We start from the raw sequence: 22,132 nt of genomic DNA, 5'->3' as shown, positions 1-22,132 counted from the left end.
CCTCCTGCCCTGAAAGCCCTGACCTGTCTCCATACCCTCTACATGTGCGTCTCTCTGCGGGGTGCAGAAGACAGAGGTGGGGGCGGCGTTCGTATGCCTTCGGGGTTGGGAATGAGCAGCTGTCTCGACTGAGAGATTCCACTTCCTCTCGTGCAACAAACTGAGTCTTGTTCTTCACCATAGACATGCCATCTATGAGAGTCCTCAATGGGACCGTCTGTGAGGGTGTGACGTCCCATTCTCACTCCTGCCAACAAGCACCGCCCCCCCCAGAGTCTATCTGTGAGGAAAACATGCAGCCTGTGCATGTAAAGTCAGCGAAAGCGTGAAGAAGCAGGAGAGGTCCAGCTGTTTTCCGTCAATAATCCGAGCAGCAGGTTCTGAACTTTCACCTCGTCTGCACCACTTGTGCGCCAAAGCTGGCGCTCCCCCAGCAGCTGCAGCCCTCAAACTGAAACTCTGGAAGATCTTTCAGGCTGTAGCTTTAATGAAATGGATCATTCTAAATCTGTTGAAGCTTACAGCATAGGCAATCAACAAAACAAACAAAACCCAACAATCAGCAAGTAGCAAGAATGCATTAATATGGGGGCTGACCCCAATGGGAGTAGCAGGTTTTTGGGTTGTCCAGGTCAGTAGAAGGTCCTAGTGAGGAGTGGCAGGTAAAAGGTGCATCTCAAGGGGAATGCAGGTGTCATCCAGTCCCTCTTGAGGGTGGTTGAAAATGGAACATATAATTGTTGTTGCGTGTGGTGCGTGTATCGTGAAGTATTCATAAGGCTAATGTAAGTTATGATGTACGGTGATGTTGTCGTACGGTGCTCTAGTCATTAGTAAGGGGACCAATGCAGGCCCCTTGTCTTTTGGAGGATATGGGTAATTGTAGAAATGAAAAATCTGTAAACACTCCTGCTACTTCCTCTACCTTACCCTTACGTGGTATTTAAGTGTTCCCAACAATTGTCGCTCCTAGCATGTGAATAGAAAACACTATAGTTGAGTCAGAATTCCCCCCAATCACTATATAGTGTGTTCACCCTTTTTTAGTTACTAATTCCAAATCAAGTGTACTCGAAATTTCCCAGAAGTCTTTGCGAAAAACTAGCGTACATCGATGGTCACAAGATTTGCGGATATAGACCACAATGCATTGCGGTCGAACAATTTTGAACAAAAAAAGATGTTTAAATGCAATATTTGAATAAACCATTTACATTTTACTATCAGAACACAGTGGAGTCATAAATAAACAGTGAAATATTCGTATTTATTAGATTTTCTCTGTGAAATGGATGACGTCATATCCGGTTTTTAGAAAAACGAAAGAAAAGTAGTGAGCATCGTGTCCAAATTACCTTTAAAATCCAGCACACTTAAAGTCCTGCACTATATAGTTTTTTTAGTAGTTAGGGGTTAGGGGGGAGTTTGGACATAACCCTTGTCGTCATACGGTGCCCTTATGCCACACTCTAGTCGTTAGGCAAGGCAAGTTTATTTGTAGAGGACATTATGTATTCAGAGACAATTCAAAGAGCTATACATAAAACATTAAAAGAAACAATCAAAATAACTACTAAAGGTGTGATCATTAAAATAAGATTAAAATAAAATTAAAAGTAAAAAGAACTTGATTTAAAACAAGCATAGTAAACATTTTTTCTCCTGCTGACCCCCCATATTCACCAATAAAGTCAGTTGTGACTAAGTCATAATTGAGTGTTGACGACTTTGAGCATCTCTACTGATCCGTTAATGCACTTTCACAATGATGCTGAATGATGAAGATGATGATCAGTCCCGCCTGCAGAAGACCAAAAAAGAGCAGATCGTCTCCTTCATGTTTATACAAGCTCAATGCGGAGAAGAGAAAAGGCTGATTTAAAGTGTTTTAGGAAGAACAAAGGTGAACGCTGGTTCAGAAGCAGAACGTCAAACATTGTTAATCTGATGTCTGAAAAAAGACTTTGCTCCTTTTTTGTTTTGAGGCGATGGATTACAGGTCAGCTCTCTGTGTTTTCCTTTAAAACAAATGTGTTCAAAGCAGATGTTTCAAAGATATGTCTCCACTATCGTCTACTAATGCTAAAACCTCCACATATTCCATATTCACATGTGTAAATGGTTGTACTGCTTAGAACCTAAATAGGACAAGAAAACATCTTAGAGTTAATGGAAACCTGGACTACAGACATTCATTTTTAAAGGTTGAGCTTTCTTTTAAATGTGCACTCTTTAGCAATCCAAAAAGCCGATTTAATAGAGTTTCAAACGTATTTTTTAAAGGTTATCTTTTCAAATTTAGAGCTAGAAGCCTGAAAATCCCAGTTAAAGATTAACCTATTAGAGGGGAGTTCTCAGGCTAAATTTACACCTGAACCTATCAAGTTCGTAGGGACAATAAAGTGAACAAAGGTCCGGGTAAAAAGGGCGAGCCTGCTAAGACTTCTGTTTTCAAAATAGAATCCCAGACTTTTCTTAGAAAGAAGGCTCCAACAATACTTTAAAAAGTTTCTTCCTGCCTTCAGTAGTTTCACAGAAGGCATTAGACTGTTTGAGGCGGAAAATGTTTTCAGACCCCCTCCATGTGAAGACACAATGGGAATAATGAAGACACCGGTGTTCGGTAGAAAAACGCCGTCTGGGAAACCCGGCCCAGAGGAAATCGATGAATGACCGTGAACTTCTACAGGCGTGCAGAGAAAGCAATCAGCTGCAGTTATGCAGAGAAGTGATTCTGATTTGAAGGACAGGAGTACAGAGTCATGTTTTAGCTGTTGTGTTAACTCAGTCTCGAGACCTGGACAATGTCAAACGAACCGTGAGCGAGTGATCCAAAACAGCAGAAGAAAGAATGAACAAACATGAGCGCAATCAGCACTTTCAGTTTGGTAGTGGTGAAAATGTTCACCGAATCTGAGATAAAATGAAGATCTGAGATCTGTTTCTCCAAAAACTACAAATAGAATCCAAAAAACAAATAAAAATTGAGGAAAACTATAAATGTTAGTACATTGTGATATCAAATCAGCATGTTTTCTAGAGCTGTCCTCACACAATGATAGAAACATTAAAGCATAAAGATGAAACAATTCAAACAGAACACAGCGCACCAAGATGGCATCTCAGAATCAGCTGAGCGACAGCAGTTTGGAGGCGTTTCACAGAAATCAGACAGCTAAAGTCATAGTCACAACTGCTCTTACAAGTGGATATGGGCTGAACTGTACGGGGCAGACAGGTGGCTCACACCAAATATCAACGTCTCTCTTCTACAGGCACACCTGCACCATGAGTGCCTGTAGAGTCAAAATGTCTACATTTGTTCTATGGGCACGCTGTGAGCAACAGGTTGTAGTGAACACTTACCTGTAAAGCAAAGGGGAAGTAAGTGAGACGCAGATGTGTCATATAGATTTTCAATTTGTGAGGGGCTATAAGCTAGCGGGAGAGAGTGTAAACAAAGGGTTGATGGGAAATCAGTTGAGAACAAGAGAAAATGTCTTAAAAAGCAACATAGGTTTTTGGATAAAAACATCATAATCATAATTAAAAGACCATTGGGAACAATTTTACAATGGAAATGACATAGTTGGAGTTGGACCTTAAGAGGAAGCCACTCCTTTACAACCTTCTACGAGCCCAGACAACCCTAAAGTCTGCAGCAACCGTACGGGTCAACCGATGGCTTAAGGCAGTGAGGTGAAGACACTCCCTCTGAAGCACCTCAGAGATCTGAGGTAACTCAAGAAAGCACTCTTTCCTTACCATTTTCCAAGTTTATAAAGACATCATTGTGACTTTATCTATGAAGTTAAAAAAAAAAGTAAAATGCATCATATAAATTAAAAAAGAAATAATGAAAATGTTTTCAATATATTGATTTATATGATTTTTTTCATTTTGTGATATACTTTATACTTTATACGTTTAGCTGAAAACTCTGGGAGTTTGGACATCATCCAGCGTGTCATTACACACATTAACACGCAGACGCCACAAGTTTAACACTCCAGCAAATCCTCCACCTAACCTGACTCCACTACTTTCTCTTCTTCACGTCCAACATTCAGACTGTGCTCCTTTAACTGAAACATTTCCAGAACTTTAATTGCAATGTTAGAATGTTTGAGAGTCATCTGCAACGATGAGAAATGCACAATTTAAGCTAGTTTTGAGAATAATTTTGGAGAGGTAAATGAAGACAAAAAGTATAAATGTTGGGATTTTTTTTTATATATATTCACTGGATAGTGTATTCTTCTTAATCCTTTGTGCTTCTATAAAAAAGCATCTTAACTGTAAAAATCTCCAACTTCAGCCCAAACTGAATGTTCAAACTACTGGAGTCTCTTCTGCTCAGAAACTAAGCTCTGTTTGGGAAGTTCTCCCATCTGCTTTGGATATAAACCCCCAAAAAAGTAACATTGGTTTGGTCTCTGTGCTCCGTTGGTCCACGGCAGGATTTGGTTCAACATTGGAGTGCACATCATTTGTCATCATAAGTGCTGCCCTCACTTCAGCTCCTCCTTATTGAATTTCCAGACCTTAATGTACCTAATTAGACGTTACAAACCCGGTAACCACCCGGATCAGTGAGCAGCGCCACCGAGCACTCAGCTCTAAAAGCAGAGAGCCTGCTGGCCCCAAACTCCTGGAAAGAAAAAAAAAAAAACTTTTCTGCCCCTAAAATTAATATGTAGATGTTGAATCCAAAGAAACCCATCGGGCTGAGAGACAAAAATCCCAGAATTCTAGTGCTTTAGTTTAAGAGCAGAATGTGAAGTTCTGCTGTTTTGTGAGTTAAATGAAACCATGTGTGAGTGAGAAACTTCTGCAGCCACATCCGGCTCCTTCTGAATATTCAGACTTTCTTTCCATAATCCAGAACCAGGTTCTCCTTCTCTGTTCTTTATTAAAACATGCCACAGGTTCAGCGGGGATCATTTCTGAGGCCCAATCTCAGTTGGGCCTTTGAATAACCAAAGCAGCCGTTCAGATTTGATTTATTAAACGGATTTACGTTGGGAAGCGGTAACCCTCTCCAAAATGCCTGTTCACTCCTCTTTGGCATTCCCAGAGTGTTGCACTGCAGAGGCCCTTTGTGGGGAAACTGATGAAGACGATGAAGGACGAGGGGGAACTCATGCTGGCGTGCACACGTGCAGATGGAAACGCCCATGCATGCAGCAGTGGTGCATGTGGATGACCCGACACTGCAGGGACAGCTGGTCGGCTGCAGCGTTGCACACAAACCTCACCTCAGAGGCTGCAGAGACTAAACCAACTTTGAATAATCATTTTAGTTTTCCGTGGGCTACAACAATCCGCCTGCTGGCTCTGTTCCCAGCGTGTGGATGAAGCAGTGGTCGCACACTCCTCCATGCAGCCGACTGACAATGATGTGGTCAGCGCTGCTGGTCGGCTCCAACCTTCACCCAGCTTTCAGGACATAAAACCAGCGTGTGTTCTTAGATATTACACAAACTGGACTTTTCCAGTGTTGCACGTAAAAGGGATTTTGATTGTTTTTCCATGAAATCGTGGAGGTTGTGGTGAAATTGTTCTGGATTCTGTTCAGAGACCAAATACATTTCCATCGTGCTCCTGTTCCTCAAAGAGGACATCAAGCTACACAAGAAGAATTAAAGTTGAGTTTACACCAAACGTCATTTGCTAAAGCTTAATCATGATGGGCGACTGTAGTTTCCATAGAAACGTGACTCAGACTGGCTCGGACCAATCAGTGTTATCTGACATGATGACGTCCGTCTCGCAGAAAAATGGTGACTGAATTGGCTTCATATCGCTGGAAGTAAGTCATTTTCTATGGGTGATGTCACTCTTGCTCAGTCCAGTTCTCATTTACAGTCAATTGTATAGTTTCAATGATTAGTCAATGTACAAATGTGTCAAGACGTCCTGTTGCACATTTTTGAGAATCTTAACTTTGGCAAAGAATATCTCCTTTAGTCTGTTACGTGTTGATGACGTGGAGTCCACAACCAACATGGAGGAGAACCTTATTGTTGCTGTTTGTTCTTCAACTTTATGATATTTGTATTATTTGTATGGGGCCAATAGTAAAAAGGATAAATGCAGGACAGCATGTCGTCAAACTGGGTCACAGAGAGACAGAAGTACCGCTGAAAGCGACTTTCATTCAGGTACAGAAGAGAGAGAATCTCTGATTTATCTCCTGAACCCAGACATGGAGACGTGTTTACTCATGCTTTTATAGAGCTCTTCAAAAATAAATCAACCTGACCTCTCATTTTCATCCATCTCTTCAAAGAATTGTAAATGAGTCAGTCAATGCTTCTATGTAGCGATGAGGCTAAAACTTTTGACAGAAGCTCCTCCCACACACATCCAATTTATAAAGACATTTTTAGAAATAGCGTAGAGCAGCAAATTTGCCACGGGTCATAAGACGACCACTTTATGCACAAATTTTAACATGAAAACCCAAAAACAAAAATGGTGTTTTGAAAAGCTGCTGAATAACCAATGATGACAACAAGCTAAAAGAGGAGCTAAAGTCATTATTTGATTTTGTTTGTCTTTTGTTTGTCTCTTTGGTCCAAGATCCTCCAACATGTTCAGGTTGGTTTTTTGACCCAACAAGGACCAGGATGACGGGCGGGACTCACTGTAACCTCCTTACCATACTATCAAACGACACTATGCAAAGCAGAAGGATGTTGGACGCCTCACCTTCATGACCCAGAAAAATTTGCCTAACAAGTCAGCTGAGCAGCAATCTGCCATTGAAGCGTTTCACTTTTTGCATTGAGGTCAAAGCCAAAGCTTTATGCCCTTAAAGGTGAGCTTTTCTGAGGCACTTACAGGCTCTAGCAGGACTTTAACTACATCTAACTGTCAGAGGTGACATTTCAAAAACCAGGAAAGAGAAAACAAATCAGGTTCACGTTTGCACCAAGAAATCTTTCTCATCCAGACCTTCCAGCTTCCCCTGACCACACTTTCCATTTTTAACAACCTTCTCCTACGTTGTGCCTCAGCCCTTCATTCTCCGCTGACGACGTCACCCAAAGCTCCTCAGATCTGTGGTCGGAATATATTCGGAGTCCGGACTCAGCTCCTAGAAGGCTGTCCGTCAGAGGGCCAGCATGCGGTCCAAATGTTGTTTTTTGCCTTTTTTTTCCAAGTCAAGCCGCAGGTCACGGAGGATCGGTTTACTCTGATCGTGAACCAAATCTTTTTTAAATAAACATGTTCGAGACAAGCGACTTGAAGGGCTTGTGCTAAATCATCAACTTTAGCCCAAACTGTGGAGTTTTAAACCCTATCTATAGCCAATTATCGGATTAATTTTAAGGAAAAAAATACTTTAACTTTCACATTTTTAGAACATTTTTAATAGATAATTGCTGTTATCTGATAAAGAACATCAGATTATTGTCCATTAGTCTCTCAATCGAGCTTCCTTGATGCAGTCGGGTTTGACAAATCATCAGACAGGAGCTTTTCTGTAAAATGAAGCTCTAATATACTTTTAAATGTCATCAAGAGCTCTTTTATCTCTGTTTATTGTTTAGCATTTAGTCTTTTAATGTTGCAATAACACACTTTGAGCTCTAAGTTGATTCTCGTTACCTCCCTAAGTAAAGAAAAAACTCCCGCCAGCGCATAACACCTGGCGAGCCTGAATTATTAACAAAAGCGGTTGTTGGCGGGGAGGTCAGAGGTCGCGGAGGACTCCGATGTCAGAGAGGGGGCGGGACAAAGTGATGAGTGGAGGCACAACAGGAAGCAGCTGCTCAGCGTCCCCCTGTTGTCAGCGATCACGTTATGGAGGAGCATTTCAACAATGACGGCCGGCGAGGGGAACGCTCGGTGGAATGGAAGCTCTGAGATCCACAGACAGACTTTCAGGGTCCCTTGAACCAAAGAGCAGCACTTTCCCACACTAAACCCTCAAACCTCGTGAAACTCGGGGAGATGAAACTCTCCTCAGCTGCTCGGGGATAATTAGAAGGCACGTCTGTGTGGATCTGCCGAGCAGCTGTGGGGTGGATCCGTGTCAGCGTGCAGCTGACTTGGAAGCCTGTCTGCTTGGACAACAATCGCAGCGTCAGGAGGAAAACTGGAGCAGACTTCATTTCACGACTTGAGAGCAACAGCCTCAAACACAGCAGAACCGCAGAGGAGAGTTTGTCAGCAAACACTGGTGTTCATGGATGTGTTTACATGCTCCACATGACAGTTTATTGTTCTTATCTGGTCTCACTTTACCCAACTTCTGTCGGAAACACTGTTTCCTGAGGCATCAAACCCCCAAAGCAACCTTCAAATGTAGGGATTTCACATTTCTTTTTGTTAATTCTTTAAAAAATGATCTCAATTTGTGAGATCTTGTGGGGGTCAACACCACATACGAGTGTTTCGGGGTTGTCTGGGTATTGAGAGAAAATAGTCCCATCCAATTTGTGTGTGCGTAATTCTTGATTTGTAACTCACACAATACATTTTGTGTGCATCTGTGTGCACTTTATAAATGACAAAAAATATATAGAAACAATTTACACACGCACAACTTTAAATTACAACAGCTTAAAACTAACTATGCATACAGATCTTTAAAGAGTATGCACAAATCACCTGATAAACACATGAGACTCTTCACGCCTCTAGTAGTTAGTTTTAAGCTTGTGTATGTTTAAGTTGTGCGTGTGATTTTTTTTTTTTTTTTTGTGCAAACTTTGTACATGTGAATACACAATTACATGTCCACACAGTTACACACAAAATGTATTGTATGAGTTACTAATCAAGAATTACGCACACACAAAATGGATGGGACTATTTTCTCTCCATATCTGGGTCTGTAGGGGTTTGAGGAGAAAACTGACGGTTGAAGTAACATCTTAAGGGAACGCAGGTGTGTCTTGGAGTTCGCTTGAGTCTTGTTGAAAATGGAACGTACCCATTTTACCCTTGTGTGTGATATAAGGGTTTGCTACTACCTCTTTCCCAGCATACAATGGGTTCTCTTAGCAGTAAATGGCCTTAACATTTTGTGCTTGATTCGTACAGGTCTGTTCATTTTTTTGCCCGTAGACAGCTCGTACCCGAAAGGCCGGTTGTGATTGAGGCCTAGTCGAGTTTAATCAGCTGTGTGTGAAGGACAAAATCCAAACCTTCAGAAAAATGCCACAAGGGCTTATGGGAATGCAACTGTACAAATTTGAGATTGGAGTTGAAGCTGTGGCTGAGCGACAAGATTTTTAAGATCCAATTATCCGTGTTTCCAGATTCTCCAGTTTACCTTGACTAGAGTGGGATGAGTGGCTGTACCTGCTCATTAGCTGATGACTCAGCACTCCCCAAACTGTTTACTGTCAGCCTGACGCGTGCTTGATGCCTGTTCCACGTGTGTGGGAGAATACAAGAATTTCGTGCAGTCGTCCCGTCAAACTGACACTTTCCGGAATTGCTTTCGCAATTTCAAAATTTTTCCTTTTCTTTTCAGGTAGTTGTCAGAACACGTCGCAGTGAGGGACGCCTTTTTGGATGAAATGGTGGGATTTCATGACTCAAGTGGGATTATGAAGTTTCGCTGAAGCACAGTCACGGACAAAGATGATTAAAAGATTAAATATGAAGAAATTCCCAGATTGGACTTTGATGGCGTTGAACCATCAAATCTTTCCTCCTACAGACTTGTAACTGAGGTGGGCGGTTCTGAAGAAACATGCCTTTGAATGAGGCTGAATCCAAACTCCCTCCCTATTTCCTAACTACTGAATACTAAATAATGCATCTAGTGCCCTGGACTTTAGAAAAGAAAAATGTGGACACCACGCTCACTTCTTACAGATTTGTCAAAGAAAAAAAAACAAATTAATATGAACACTAGATATGAATCTATTGTGTTCTCATGATGAAAACTCTTATATTTTATTTAAACATTTAAATTAATGCAATTGTTCAAGCGCAGTGCATTGTTGTTTATATTTGTCAATTTAATAAGTTCCGGTGCACACTGGTTTTTCTCAGGACATTTCTAGGGTACTAGATTTTGGAATTGTAAAAAGACGCAAAGATCATGTGGTTAAAAACAAAGGAGCTCTTGAATGAAATGTTGAGGCAAGATGCCAGTTTTTCCATTTAACAAACAAATTGCTCATTTTGACCCACTGCCAGCTTTTGTTCCTGATGAGCATTTGAGTCACGGTGAGCATCAACCGTTCCCATCATCTTCTTCTGGTCAGCATCTCTTCTTCCTCAACAGGTCTCTTTATGTCCCTGAACAGCTGAGCGCTCTGACTAATCTGAGCGGCGGTGAGGGCAACATTCCCTCGGATGTGAGTAAACAGGATGTGCTGCTGTCTTTGCAGAACTCTGCAGAACACTAAAGAAACATGCAGCTTTCTTTCCCTCCAGATGAGGAAATCTTTGTGATTCCCTGGAAGGTTTCAACCAAAGTGGGCGAGTTTGAGTTGATGAAGAAAACAGCTGTTCGGACCTGGAAGCTTGAAGCTTTGGAATTGGAACAAAGTTATTACGAAACATCAGCAGCAGCAGCTCTTTTTGGAGGGAGTCTACAGGAAGTTTCATTTAAAGCTTTTTAGGACCAAACCAAGTGTTGTAAAAATGCTATTTTTGCCTTCCTGATGTTTTTATGGGGAGTTTATCAGAAACAGGTCTGATTTCAAAGCAATAAATGAAATGAGCTTCATAAGGATTTCTGCTCAACTGCATTTGTTCATGTTTTCCAGTCTCATTTAATCTGCGTTTTTAGCATTTTCACAAAGATTAAAGTATTTTGACGTGTACAAGACATTAAAATCCACTCAGAAACTTTACTTACAAGAAATGTACAAAGTTTAAAGACCCGCTCTGATGAATGTGGTGTTTTTGGTCCTTGTGGCATTTTGCTCATGATGGAGGACATATGTAGAAAATATTCAAATTGCTATAAATCAGGAGCAATCAAGAACTGAAGTTTAAAAAAGTGCCAACAAAGTACAATCAGCAGGCCACTGTTCTGCTCCATTCTGATGCGTATACATGCAGACAAATAGATCCATGTACGTCTTTGTTTTCCTCATCTGTGCTGGAGTTTGGCTAAGAAATGTTTGACTGGATATCTCCAATATTGCTCACCATTTTTGTTGCCCCAGTAATGTTGGGTTGGGGTTATGAGGGGCTGTAAACTAGCAGTAGAGAATGTGAACAAAGGGATGATGGGAAGTCCTGCCCACAACTCAGAGGTGAATTTCTAATGAACGACTGCCATTTTCAAAAAATGATGTTCAAGAAAACAGCTGGGTTTTTTTATTATTATTTTGACTAAAAACGGCATGATCATATTCAAAATACGTCTCGGAATTGATCAAAAGATGATTGGAGTGGGACCTTTTCAAAACCGTCATTTTAATTTTAGATATTTTAAGATGTTTTAAACTGTATCTGAAGCTAAAATTCAATTCATGAGTTCATGATGTGGTTTTGGGTTCATAAATTCCTTTTTTTCAACCAGAGCGGTCCAATGAGCTTTCACAGCTGCCAATGAATTAAACCATGCAAGAAAACAAAACCATTGTGCTTATCAAATCAAGCCATCCTGTATGGATATGCCCGAAACACCTTCCCGCAAATGTCTCAAAACCACCTCAAACCACTCCATATGTAGTTTATGAAGGTACTGTGATGACTCCACTAGTTCAAACCATTTGTAATGACGACAACATTTAAAAATGGATAAGTACTCTAGCTTCACTTGTGGTCGTATTCTCACAAATTTGACTCTATTTGATCCCAATCTCCAAGCTGGAGAAGCAAAAACAATAATGACTCAATTCACCAGCAACAATTCTGTGGCCTTTAGGGTATTCTTGAGACTACTGAAATCTTTTTCACTGTTTTACTGAAACAGATTTGATTTGCCTCAAATGGTTTGTCCTTTGTCCTCTTCAGAATGAAACAAAAACCCCAGAGAAAAAGGAAGTCAAAACGCTCATCCATCTCCTTCAGATCTCTAAAAAAGCTTCTGGTTTTTCTAAAAACACTAAAGAGCTAAAGCAGTTTTATGTAGCAGTCTGAGCACCTGTGCACTGTGACCTTTTCCACATTCACTGCTTTTCTTTGAATTTCCTGGTTATTTAGGGCCAGCACCTGGCGGCCTGACGGAGTCTGGTTTCCCATTACAAGGCAGCCACATGAAACAAGCCAAAAGCTTCCAACCATCCAACGTAAACACACTTTTCTGTTCATGCCAAAGAGAGGAACATGTTCAAAAGAAGTCTGGATGAAAAAAGAAAGAAAAAAAAACGCCTTTAAGGTGGAGAAATTCCATCGCACTTCCTGTCTGGACTGGGATCTTTGTTAATGAGCTTCCTGCTTTTCCAGGGCAACTTTTGGTCCACTTAGGAGTTTTCATGGCAGCTTGATGCCGTTTGGATGTAAATTCATGGTGTTGTGGATGCTTGTGAGCCCCACAAGCTCAATCACTGTTGTGGAAAGATTCTGGGTTTTCTCCTCACTGACCAACGTGAAGCATCTACACAAAAACTGTCCTTTAGTTTGGCAGTTTTTGTATTTTCTCCTGTTCTGCCATCAAAGTTCCTAATTTTTCCTAAATCTTATAGAAGAATCAAACACTTTAAAAAGTTATTGAAATCATGTGTTTATGTATATAAATTATAATAAACTTTTAGGATGTTGAAAATCTCCGACCACACAGTTTATTTAGCTCTACCTGCTACTGCAGATTAGCTGGATCAGGTGATTCCAGTCTCCAATCGGACGAATGCACCTTTTCCAGGTGATCACGAACACGAGCACGAACTAAACTCTGACAGATCTAAATTGGAAATCTGTGGGCTACTTCTTCATGACGTTACAAATATAAAGTATTCATTCAACTGTCTGTCTCGTCAAGATGTTCAAAGATATGGCACACCCGTCTGGTTGTTGGAATTCCAAATCCCAGCTGTCATTGTGTCCAAGGACACAATCAACCCCAGATTGGCTTTAACTACCAGGAACCCTTGAGACTCTTGAAACTGTAAACAAATACTTCAAAGAGTCCCAAGAAGGTTTTCAATGCACTAATTGACACTTACCAGTATAGAATATGTTGAAATTATGCAAATTTAAAAGCCCACTCCAATAAAAATTGTGTTTTTGGTATTTTTAACATACTCTTGTAGTATTTTTCTTAAATGAAAAAAATAAAATGTAGCTTAAAATTTCACCTCTCAGCATTTTTAATGAAAGTTGTTGTGAGTCAGTAGCAGATGAGAAAAATGCATTTTAAAGAAAAGTGTATTTGTGACGTAGAAAATACGGTAAGCAATCCATCCATTCTGATGCATCCACTTGTAGACGACTAGATCCATCTACGTATTCAATTTTTCTTGTCTAAGCTGGAATCTGGTTCTAAACTATACTGCTGGTTAGCTCTAATAAAGTTCGTCATTTTTTTGCACCAGTAATGCTAGGTTGTAAGCTAGTTGGAGAGAGTGTAAACAGAGAACTCTCAGTTATGGGTGATAGAAATTGCTCTGCATCAATGGTCCCGCCCACAACTCAGAGGCAAATTTCTAATGAACTCCTGCTGTTCTGCAGAAACTATGTCCTAGAAAATTACAAGTTTTTTTGATTTGGGATAAAAATCGGAAAACTAATTAAAAGCCCACTTGGAACACTTGGGACTTTAACTGAAAACTACCAAGCATTTTGAGACATGTTCCCTTATGCTTTCTCTCCCGTGGAAAGTGGTCCAACAAGGAGTTTTAGTCTAAATGTGATGGTTTTGTCAGTGTTTTTACTCAATGCAGGGACGTGCTGAATCTGCACACTGTTTTCCCATCCCAAAGAATGAACATCAGTGTTTTTTGTATCATCTCCTCTCTACAACCATCCAGATTATGCTTTCCAGATTTCTCAAAGTCAGACCAGACCACAGGAAGCCGTGCTCTGGTTTAAATATAGCCACATTTCCCCGTTTAGGCGCTATGACACAAAGTCGGACCAACGCCAGGCTAAGATGAGCTTATGTACATGTGTTCATGTTGGAAATCAAACTGGATGAGGAGACGATTTAAGAACATGTAAGAATCAAATCCCTCAATCAAACGGTCCAAAAACATCAGAGGATTGAACTGCCTCAGACAAAGAACATGTCTCGACTGTGACCCACGAGTCGTTTGGAATACCCATCAGGAAGGGATTGCTCTGCGCCTCTGAAGCAAAAGCCAAACTCAAACAGGCGGAGAGTTCTGAAGTCAGAGGAGGAAAACCTCTTGACCTTTCAACAGCTCAAGATCAACAATGACGAAGCTGAACTAACTGAGCCGGGGTCAGAGGAGATGTCCAAACTTCATTCACCAAAGCCCACCTGACCTACTTTCTGCCTGTGTTTGTGTGCACACGGTCGTTCCTTCAGTTTGAACTGTTTGTACAAGTGTGCGAAAATGAGACCAACAAAAAAAAAGAAAAGTAAACCAAAGTGGTGCATGTGCTTCCAAGGAGTATTTCTGCATGTTAGTGAGAGGCTGGGAGCTGCAGGCGGGCAGTCGGGTCAGCGGGACCCATGTGGGTTCCAGCTGCAGCGGCCTGGCATGGCAGAGCGGCTGCGTCCAGAACTGTGAGAATATAAACACCGTCTTCCTGTCTCAGGTTCTCTTCTGAGACAAAGAACAGACACCTCATGTATGCAACGAGGCAATTTTAGCCTTCAAAAGTCACTGTGTGGCTGCAGAAATTAAAGCAGTACCTCACTGGGGCCTGAAAGCCCCAGCAGACATTTATGTCCTCAGCTGCTGGCTAAAGACCACAATTGATGGCCTGTACATTGTGAAGCAGCGTCACCACTAACAAAGCTCCTTCAGAAACATCTCAGCTTGTTTTCTAATTTGTTGGAATGGTGAAAATCTGGGTTAGCACATCTGCTTCTGTACTTGCTGGACGTTTCTTCACAGACATGGGGTCATGTTCTGCATTCCTGTAGGCTCTCTGCAAAACTAAGAGCCCTTTGACACCAGAGGATTGTAGCAGAAGACATCGGACTCCAAACGCTGGTTTGTTTGGTTTGTGGGAGCCTGTAATCATGCTCAGGACTGACACCAGGGCAGCTCTCCAAAGATATGACATCAGCTAGGTAACATGTTTCAGGTGCTGTGTGTAAAATCCCACGTGAACCAAAATGCAACTAAAAATATGCTTTACAAAACAAGACTACAATGAAACACAAAATAACTCTTAGCCATAAAAGCTTTTTTCCAATTTTACTTCCTTGCTTATCTATTGTGTGGACTTCATGAAACTATTCTGTGATAGTTATGAACATTTAAAGACCCACTCCAGTAAATAAAAATAGTGTTTTTTGTGGCATTTTTCTTATGTCAGAGGACATATATAAAGAAAATTTAGCATGAAAAGGGTTTTGTGAGAATTTCTTTATTTAAATCGTGTATCAGGAATAGATGAAAAAATGCCATTTGAAAACCCTTACAGCTGTGATGTAGAATGGGTTGGCCACAAACTCCCTACTCCGCTCCATTCGGATGCATCCACTTGCAAACTAATGGATTCATGTATGTCTTAGTTTTCTTGTCTGAGATGGCACCTGGTTCTAAACCAGGGGTGGGCAAACTTTTTGATATGTGGGACACAAAAGGTTCTCAAATTTGGCAGAAGGGCCGGACCAGGAGCAGACGTGTGGCATGTTTTTATAATCCGTCTCAAAAGAGAAAGAAATAATATTGAATTTGGACAAAGACATGCCAATCCCTGCAGCATACCTATTTTAGTGCCAACTGCACCAATGGGATGATGTTCCTAAGAGAAAACACAAACTTAAAGAAATGCTGCATTTATGTGCTGTTAGAATGATCAGAAAAAATCTCTGTCAGACTCAGAAATGACACATTAACTTCAGAAAAACAACCAACCTAAAAATAGATCAAAAGGTGATTGGAGTAGGACTTGAAGACTAGGCTGTTATAAGTATTATTTTATCCCTTTAATTCCAAAGCGATCGAGGGCAACAGCAAATAACAGCAGGTCTTTGTACTTGCCATCCATCCATCTTGTAAAACCGAATGAAGGGTATATCCTGGACTGGTCGCCAATCTGTCACAGGCTCTTTGAACTACCGTAAGTCTTTGGCCTTTTACGTAATTCACAGAATTTCAACAGCAGAGAAAAGCAGAATCAGTTAGTTTACATTATTTACACAATCAGTGCCACACTGGTTTTCTCTGGTTCAGAATCCATTGGAATTAATTGTGTTAACAGTTGAAGGGTTATAGTAATTCAAAGAATATTAACATTGGAGCTTGAGCTCCAGCGTTAAAGAATTAATACTTTCTACTTCGGCTAAAGACATGTATTAACTTGATTGATAATGTGACACCTTCCCTAGGATTCTAAAAGATGACATTGAAGCGTGAAGTTGAGCGGCCACATTGACTGAAGTTTATGCCACCCAACTCTATCAAGCAGAAAAAAGGGTTCCTGGGTCTGAAGTAAAGTGAAGAAACAAGACTACACACACATTTGTGTTTGTTGAGAAGGAATTTGTCCCATTTCAAATCAAACTCTTGTGGTGATTGGAGAAACTGCAACATTGGGAAATTACTTCAAGTTTTTGAACAAAATGTTAAGGCTTGCTTGGACACAGTTTTTTTTTTTATCTGGGACGGCCACTTTGAAAGTTTGGAAAGGTCCATTCTTCATGAGTAATAGAGTGAAGTTTGAATGAAGCAAACCAACAAGTGACTTTTAATCAAAGTTTATCTCTAAAGTAGCGGCAAAGCGTCAGTGAAAACTTTCCAAAAAGCTCACATTAAATTCTGGAGGACTGGGTCTCTTTAAATAAATTGCTGCCCTCATGACCCAAATATAGATAAGTGGAGGTTAATGGATAGAAGACGAGCATCCAAAGGCAAACTGAAGATACATGGACTTTTAATTAAGGTTCACGATCAGATAAAGATGCCTATTCTTTCACTGAAGCTGTCCTTCTCGATGAAAACCTCCACGTTCTACTCAGCGTAAGAAATTTGAGACTCATAGCAGCAACAGTAGTTGGAGCTGTCGCCTCCCCCTCTGACAAGGGAGTTAGCCATATCTCATATCAGGCTTGGCATTAAAAAAAAAATGCCTCCTGTGTTTTTCCACCATAAAATCCCTCTGAGGCAGCCTGACCCACTAAACTCCAGAGATAGCCTTGTTTGTTCTATCTCGGTGTGTTTGCACAATTCAGAGTGAGAAATAAACACACCGAGCATTTAACTTCTTCTCATGACTCTCTGGAACGGATTCTGAGTCGCCAAACACCCTCACGAGGAAGACTGATGGTTCTGGTGGTTTGGCTTGTGAAGGTTTAATAGTCAGTGCGTTTGAAAGCTTCAGCAGCTGCTGGAACATCTTTAAAACAACGGGTTCCGAGCTTTCAGCCACAAAAATGTGTGTTTATTAAGAATATTGTGCTGCTGGAGTCTGATAAGAACCATACCAACTGAAACACTGTCAATATAAAATTATTATATAAACTTATTGGGAATTATGCAGACATGAGACTCACTGGTAAACCAGGACGTAAATCAAAAAAAAGTTTACTTTTGTCCGAATCTTAATTGTGATTTAATCGTATTAAAATCTGTTTAAAATCTATAAACCAAGAGTGTTTCCCATCACGGAGTGATCTCTAACCAAGTCAAACTCTGAGGAATTCAGAGCTGAAACCAGAAGCCCACCAGGAACAAACGCTTTATTCATCCATCAACTTTTCTCACGCCACAATGAGCCAACCAAACTTATAAACAAGGGTTAAAACAATCAACATAGCTGTAAATCAGTTTGCCAAAATGATCAGTTTATTCAGACTTCAAACTTCTAGACTTCAGGGAGGCATTAATCAAGATCACATAAACAGTGTTTTTCAGCATTTCCCACAGGACTGACACACAGCTGCTTTGTGAAACTTTGACATCCTACTGTCAGAGTGACAAAAGCACCTTTACTACAATAGGAAATCCACCTGATGCTTAATTTTAACAACATAGGTAACTGATACAGCTAAGTTCTTCAGGACATATCAGTCAATGGAAGCACAAATCAGCTTAGAAAAGTTTGTCATTAAAGCTTTTGTTCACTGAAAAGGCTCAACAGTTCCTCTTGTTAAACCTTTTAACACCGGAGCTTTTCTTCCAGTTTTCACATTTGTTCGAAACCGTAACTCTTCAACCATTTACGGTATTTTCAGTAAGTGTTTAGGCGATCAATGTAAATCATCAGATTCTGTAACAGTGAAGAGTGGCTATCCACTGTTAAGCAAAACACTTTACGTTAGTAATGTGTAGTATATCGGCGCAAAGCTGCTTTTCTCCACATCATACTCCGTGATTCACGTCATCAGTGCGTCTTCAACCCTTTTCCTTGTGAGCTACCGCCCTGCATGTCATGCAGCTAACCCTGCTTCAGCTGATTGACTGGATCGAGTGAGCCCAGTTTCTGAACAGACCTTACAGTTTTTCTTGAAGTTTTTTTTTAGATAAATAAACGAGGATATCATCTGCATAGAGCAGGAGTGTCAAACTCAATCGCACAGGGGGCCAGAATCCTAAACACACTTCCTGTCGCTTCCTGTCGTGGGCCGACCAGGATAAACATTTATTAAACACACTAAAGCTATTTTTTTAACATAGCTATGAATAAAAACAGGCAGGAATATTGTTCCAGAATAAACCAACTTAAACCTTAAAGGGTAACCAAACCATAAATGAACTTTTTTTGGCTGTTGACTTCTATAAATGGAGCTTTAAAACTGTTGTCTGTTGGTCATTGCCAAATTTTTTAACAAATGAAAATAAACTTGTTAATTCCTGAAAATAAAGTCAGAACTCATCTGTGTGCTGCCCCCTAAAGTTTGAAACAAGGTATTACGGTTGAATTCCGTGATTGGTCACACCATGAAGGTCCCACGTCATTTCGGAAGTCCCATGTCATGATCTGCAGCTCCAGTAATTATAACGGTCCTGTTCTCCACCCCTCTGACTGGATTTTCAAATCCCAGCTGTGGGTGGAGTCAGCCTCCAACTTCCCTGTTTGGTTAAACTTTAAATAACTTTCAATATTTTACTCTCCATAAAAATCTATTTTGTCAAAATTATACAAGTTAGAGCAAGATAACATTGGGCCAATAATAACAATAAAATAAAATGATCTGGAGTGCCGGTTGACTTTGACACATGTGGCATAGACAATTACAAAATGACGTTTTTCAGTTGAATTAGACCGAAAGCAAGAAAAAAAAAACTCATACCATGTTCAGAACCATGTGGAACACCACCACTGATTCTAATGAAGATATATTTAAGCATGACTTTAACCAGTTCAGCACTGCGTCCTGTTACCATTACCATGTTGAACTTTTATTCAGAGGCTGTCAGGATTCTGTCCTAAGGTTTTGTCATGTTTTTGTCCTGTTCTGGTTTCCCTGTCAGGGTTAAATCAACCAGAATTGTCTTATTTTAGTTAATCAACCTGGGTGTATTTAGGTCTGATTTTCAGTTCCTCATTGCCGGGTCATCTGTTCTGTTCTGTTACATCACTGTTTTGATTCTCCATGGTTTTGTCGTGTTTAAGTGTATTTAGTAAATGTTTGAGTTTCTACCACCAAGCCTGATCTCCTGCATTTGGGTCCTTCATCCACCAGTTCCTGACAGAAGCAACTGATTGAATTGGACCGTATGTTGACACTAAACAGCAGCTTACTTCTTCACTGGACAATGTATTGCTACAAAAGACAAAAAAGGGACATAAAGGTATTCCAATAACTGGGTTTCAGTAAATGTGGTAAATTAAGTTTGAGGGAAAACATTCAGACATGCAAAAATGTGGATGTCCAGTTAACTAAATTAATATTTCAGTTACAGAGCATTCAGCAGATGCTCATTTTAGGGACTTTTTGACCATTATTATAGAGAGTCTAGCAGTTTGACTCAATCCCAAGTAAGATTAAAAATGGTGATTTAAAGTAATTTGGACAAAAAACAAGATATAAATCGTTTCAAGTATGTGATTTTCCAGTGTGCATTCCTACAATAAGTGAATCCTAAATTCAGTTTAGGAATAAGCCATCAAGAACTATTGCAAAGGCGAACAAATCAAACAAAATGTTCTTTCCTTATCATTAATGAACTGTCTCTGTTGTGTAGAGTAGCAACGGCTCCCCAAATTAACAGCACTCCCAGTGAAAGTGACAGTTAGTTTAACAAAACACTATTGGGAACAAACGGGTTCTGAACCCGGGCTGCACTTAGTCAAGAGAATTCATCACTCTTGAATCCTAGGAAAACGTTCCTGCACATTTCCTCATGCTTGACCTGACAACTGCCCCCAGGCATGCCTTTAAGGCATTTTGTTCTGCTCTTGCAGTAAAGGGAAAAACGTGGAAAATCGCTTCCTTCCTGCAGCTTTCTCTGCTAATTTACTGCTGCAATCCATAAATCAATCAATTTTATGTGCGGTTAGTTTGGGAGTCAGGTGTGTATGACACGAGTACAAGTGAATAGTGCCTTCAGATATGCATCGGAAGATGTTTTTTTTTTTTTAAAGTGCTGCAGTAAGAAACCAAACTTCACAGGTTTAATGGAACACTTCCTTTAGATTTCTCATCAGTGACAGCTGGGACAAACCCAAACCCAGCATGCCAGTAAGAACGAACGTATCCAGACTCGTCCTGCCCAAACCTGTCCCTCCATTAGACTATTATATTTAGACTTCTTCCCCCCAATACATTTTTATAGAGTTCAGTCAAATCAGCTTTCCACAAACTTCCACAGCAGGTTTTAATTGACCGTTTCATCAGCAGGGAACCGTGCAGCCACAGGACGCCAAAAGATTAGTGTCAGTTCGGTCAAGCGGCCCCACTCCTCATTTTACTGTTGTTTTTTTTTTTTTAATGTACCCTCAGCCTCTGTCCAGCCATGAAAAGGCCCCACATGTAGCAAGTCACAGATTCCAGGTTTACTGCAGGGATTCACAGAAGAGGCTCCATGAGATTAATGCAAAGAAAACAAGTGTAATGACGGATAAAACATTACTGCAGCTACATCTGAGCACATATTCTATCTGAAAATACTTCATCTGAAAACTTTGCACCGAACTAGATACCCAAAAGGTTAAGGGAAACTGGAAGCAAGAAAAAAGTTTCAGTTTTTAAAACATATTGTCCAGTATCAAACCATGCTGGTGCCCTAGAGGTTTGATTTATTAATTGCATTTTCAATTTTTGCGAGTTCTAGATTTTGTACATGGTTAAAAAATATTCCTGGTAAAAAAAAAATAAAACATTATTTGTTTTTTCCATTGTAATGCTTTAAATTATTTGATTAATGATTGGGACGGAGCAATCTATCAATAGTAGAAATAGGGCAGGTCACAATATAGACTCTTGGGTCACGTGAGTTTACGTCATGTTCAATATGACTGGGTTTGAAAAAACATGGATTAATCAAAATCAAATTGATCTTTACTTAACTTATTGATTCTTTAAATATCATTTATATTTTTCTCGCAAAAACAGCTTTTAGCTTATTTTAATGAAAAAAAGATGTTTAAAGTATTCCCATTACTCATTTTGTATCACTAAATATGAGAAAAGTTTTTTTATGACTAAATTAAACCTGTGTGGAATAAAAATGAGAAAAAAATGAATCAACATTTAAAGTCACACTTTGATTATATGTTGATCTATTGTAAAATTATGATTATGCTGTTTTGTAACCACAAATAAAAAATATTGTGTTGTTTTCTCTAACATAGTTTCTAGCAGTTCATTAGAAATTCGCCTGTGAGTTGTGGGCGGGACTGTAACCCCGCCTCCATCCCACTACCTATTCCTGAGAGCTCTCCGTTTACATTCTCTCCCACTAGCTTACAGCCACTCACACTCCCAATACAACAAAAATGACGAACAATATCAGAGCAAACCAGCCGTATAGTTTGGAGCCAGATTCTAGCTTGAACAAAGAAAATGAAGATGTACATGGATCTAATTGTCTGCAAATGAACGCATCAGAATGGAGCGGAGCAAGAAACTTGTAGCCACTCTGTGTATATTCCATGCGAAATGTTTTCATCTGCCTTTTAT

General features: G+C 40.1%; 2 protein-coding genes across 2 annotated transcripts in view; both read right to left on the bottom strand.

Moving 5' to 3' along the window:
* LOC112144307 (tripartite motif-containing protein 16-like) overlaps nucleotides 1–22,132 on the bottom strand; it is a gene marked incomplete in the record, with an annotated part of 1,074,856 nt that overhangs the window by 860,085 nt on the left and 192,639 nt on the right.
* The window catches only part of myo10 (myosin X), a 105,555-nt gene that overhangs the window by 73,889 nt on the left and 9,534 nt on the right, over nucleotides 1–22,132 (bottom strand). The gene's annotated exons all lie outside the window — the stretch shown is intronic.

The sequence above is a fragment of the Oryzias melastigma genome, linkage group LG17 (genome assembly GCF_002922805.2).
Source record: "Oryzias melastigma strain HK-1 linkage group LG17, ASM292280v2, whole genome shotgun sequence".
NCBI lineage: Eukaryota > Metazoa > Chordata > Actinopteri > Beloniformes > Adrianichthyidae > Oryzias > Oryzias melastigma.
Note: the sequence above shows the minus strand (reverse complement) of the source record. Positions and strands in the feature narration are given on the sequence as shown.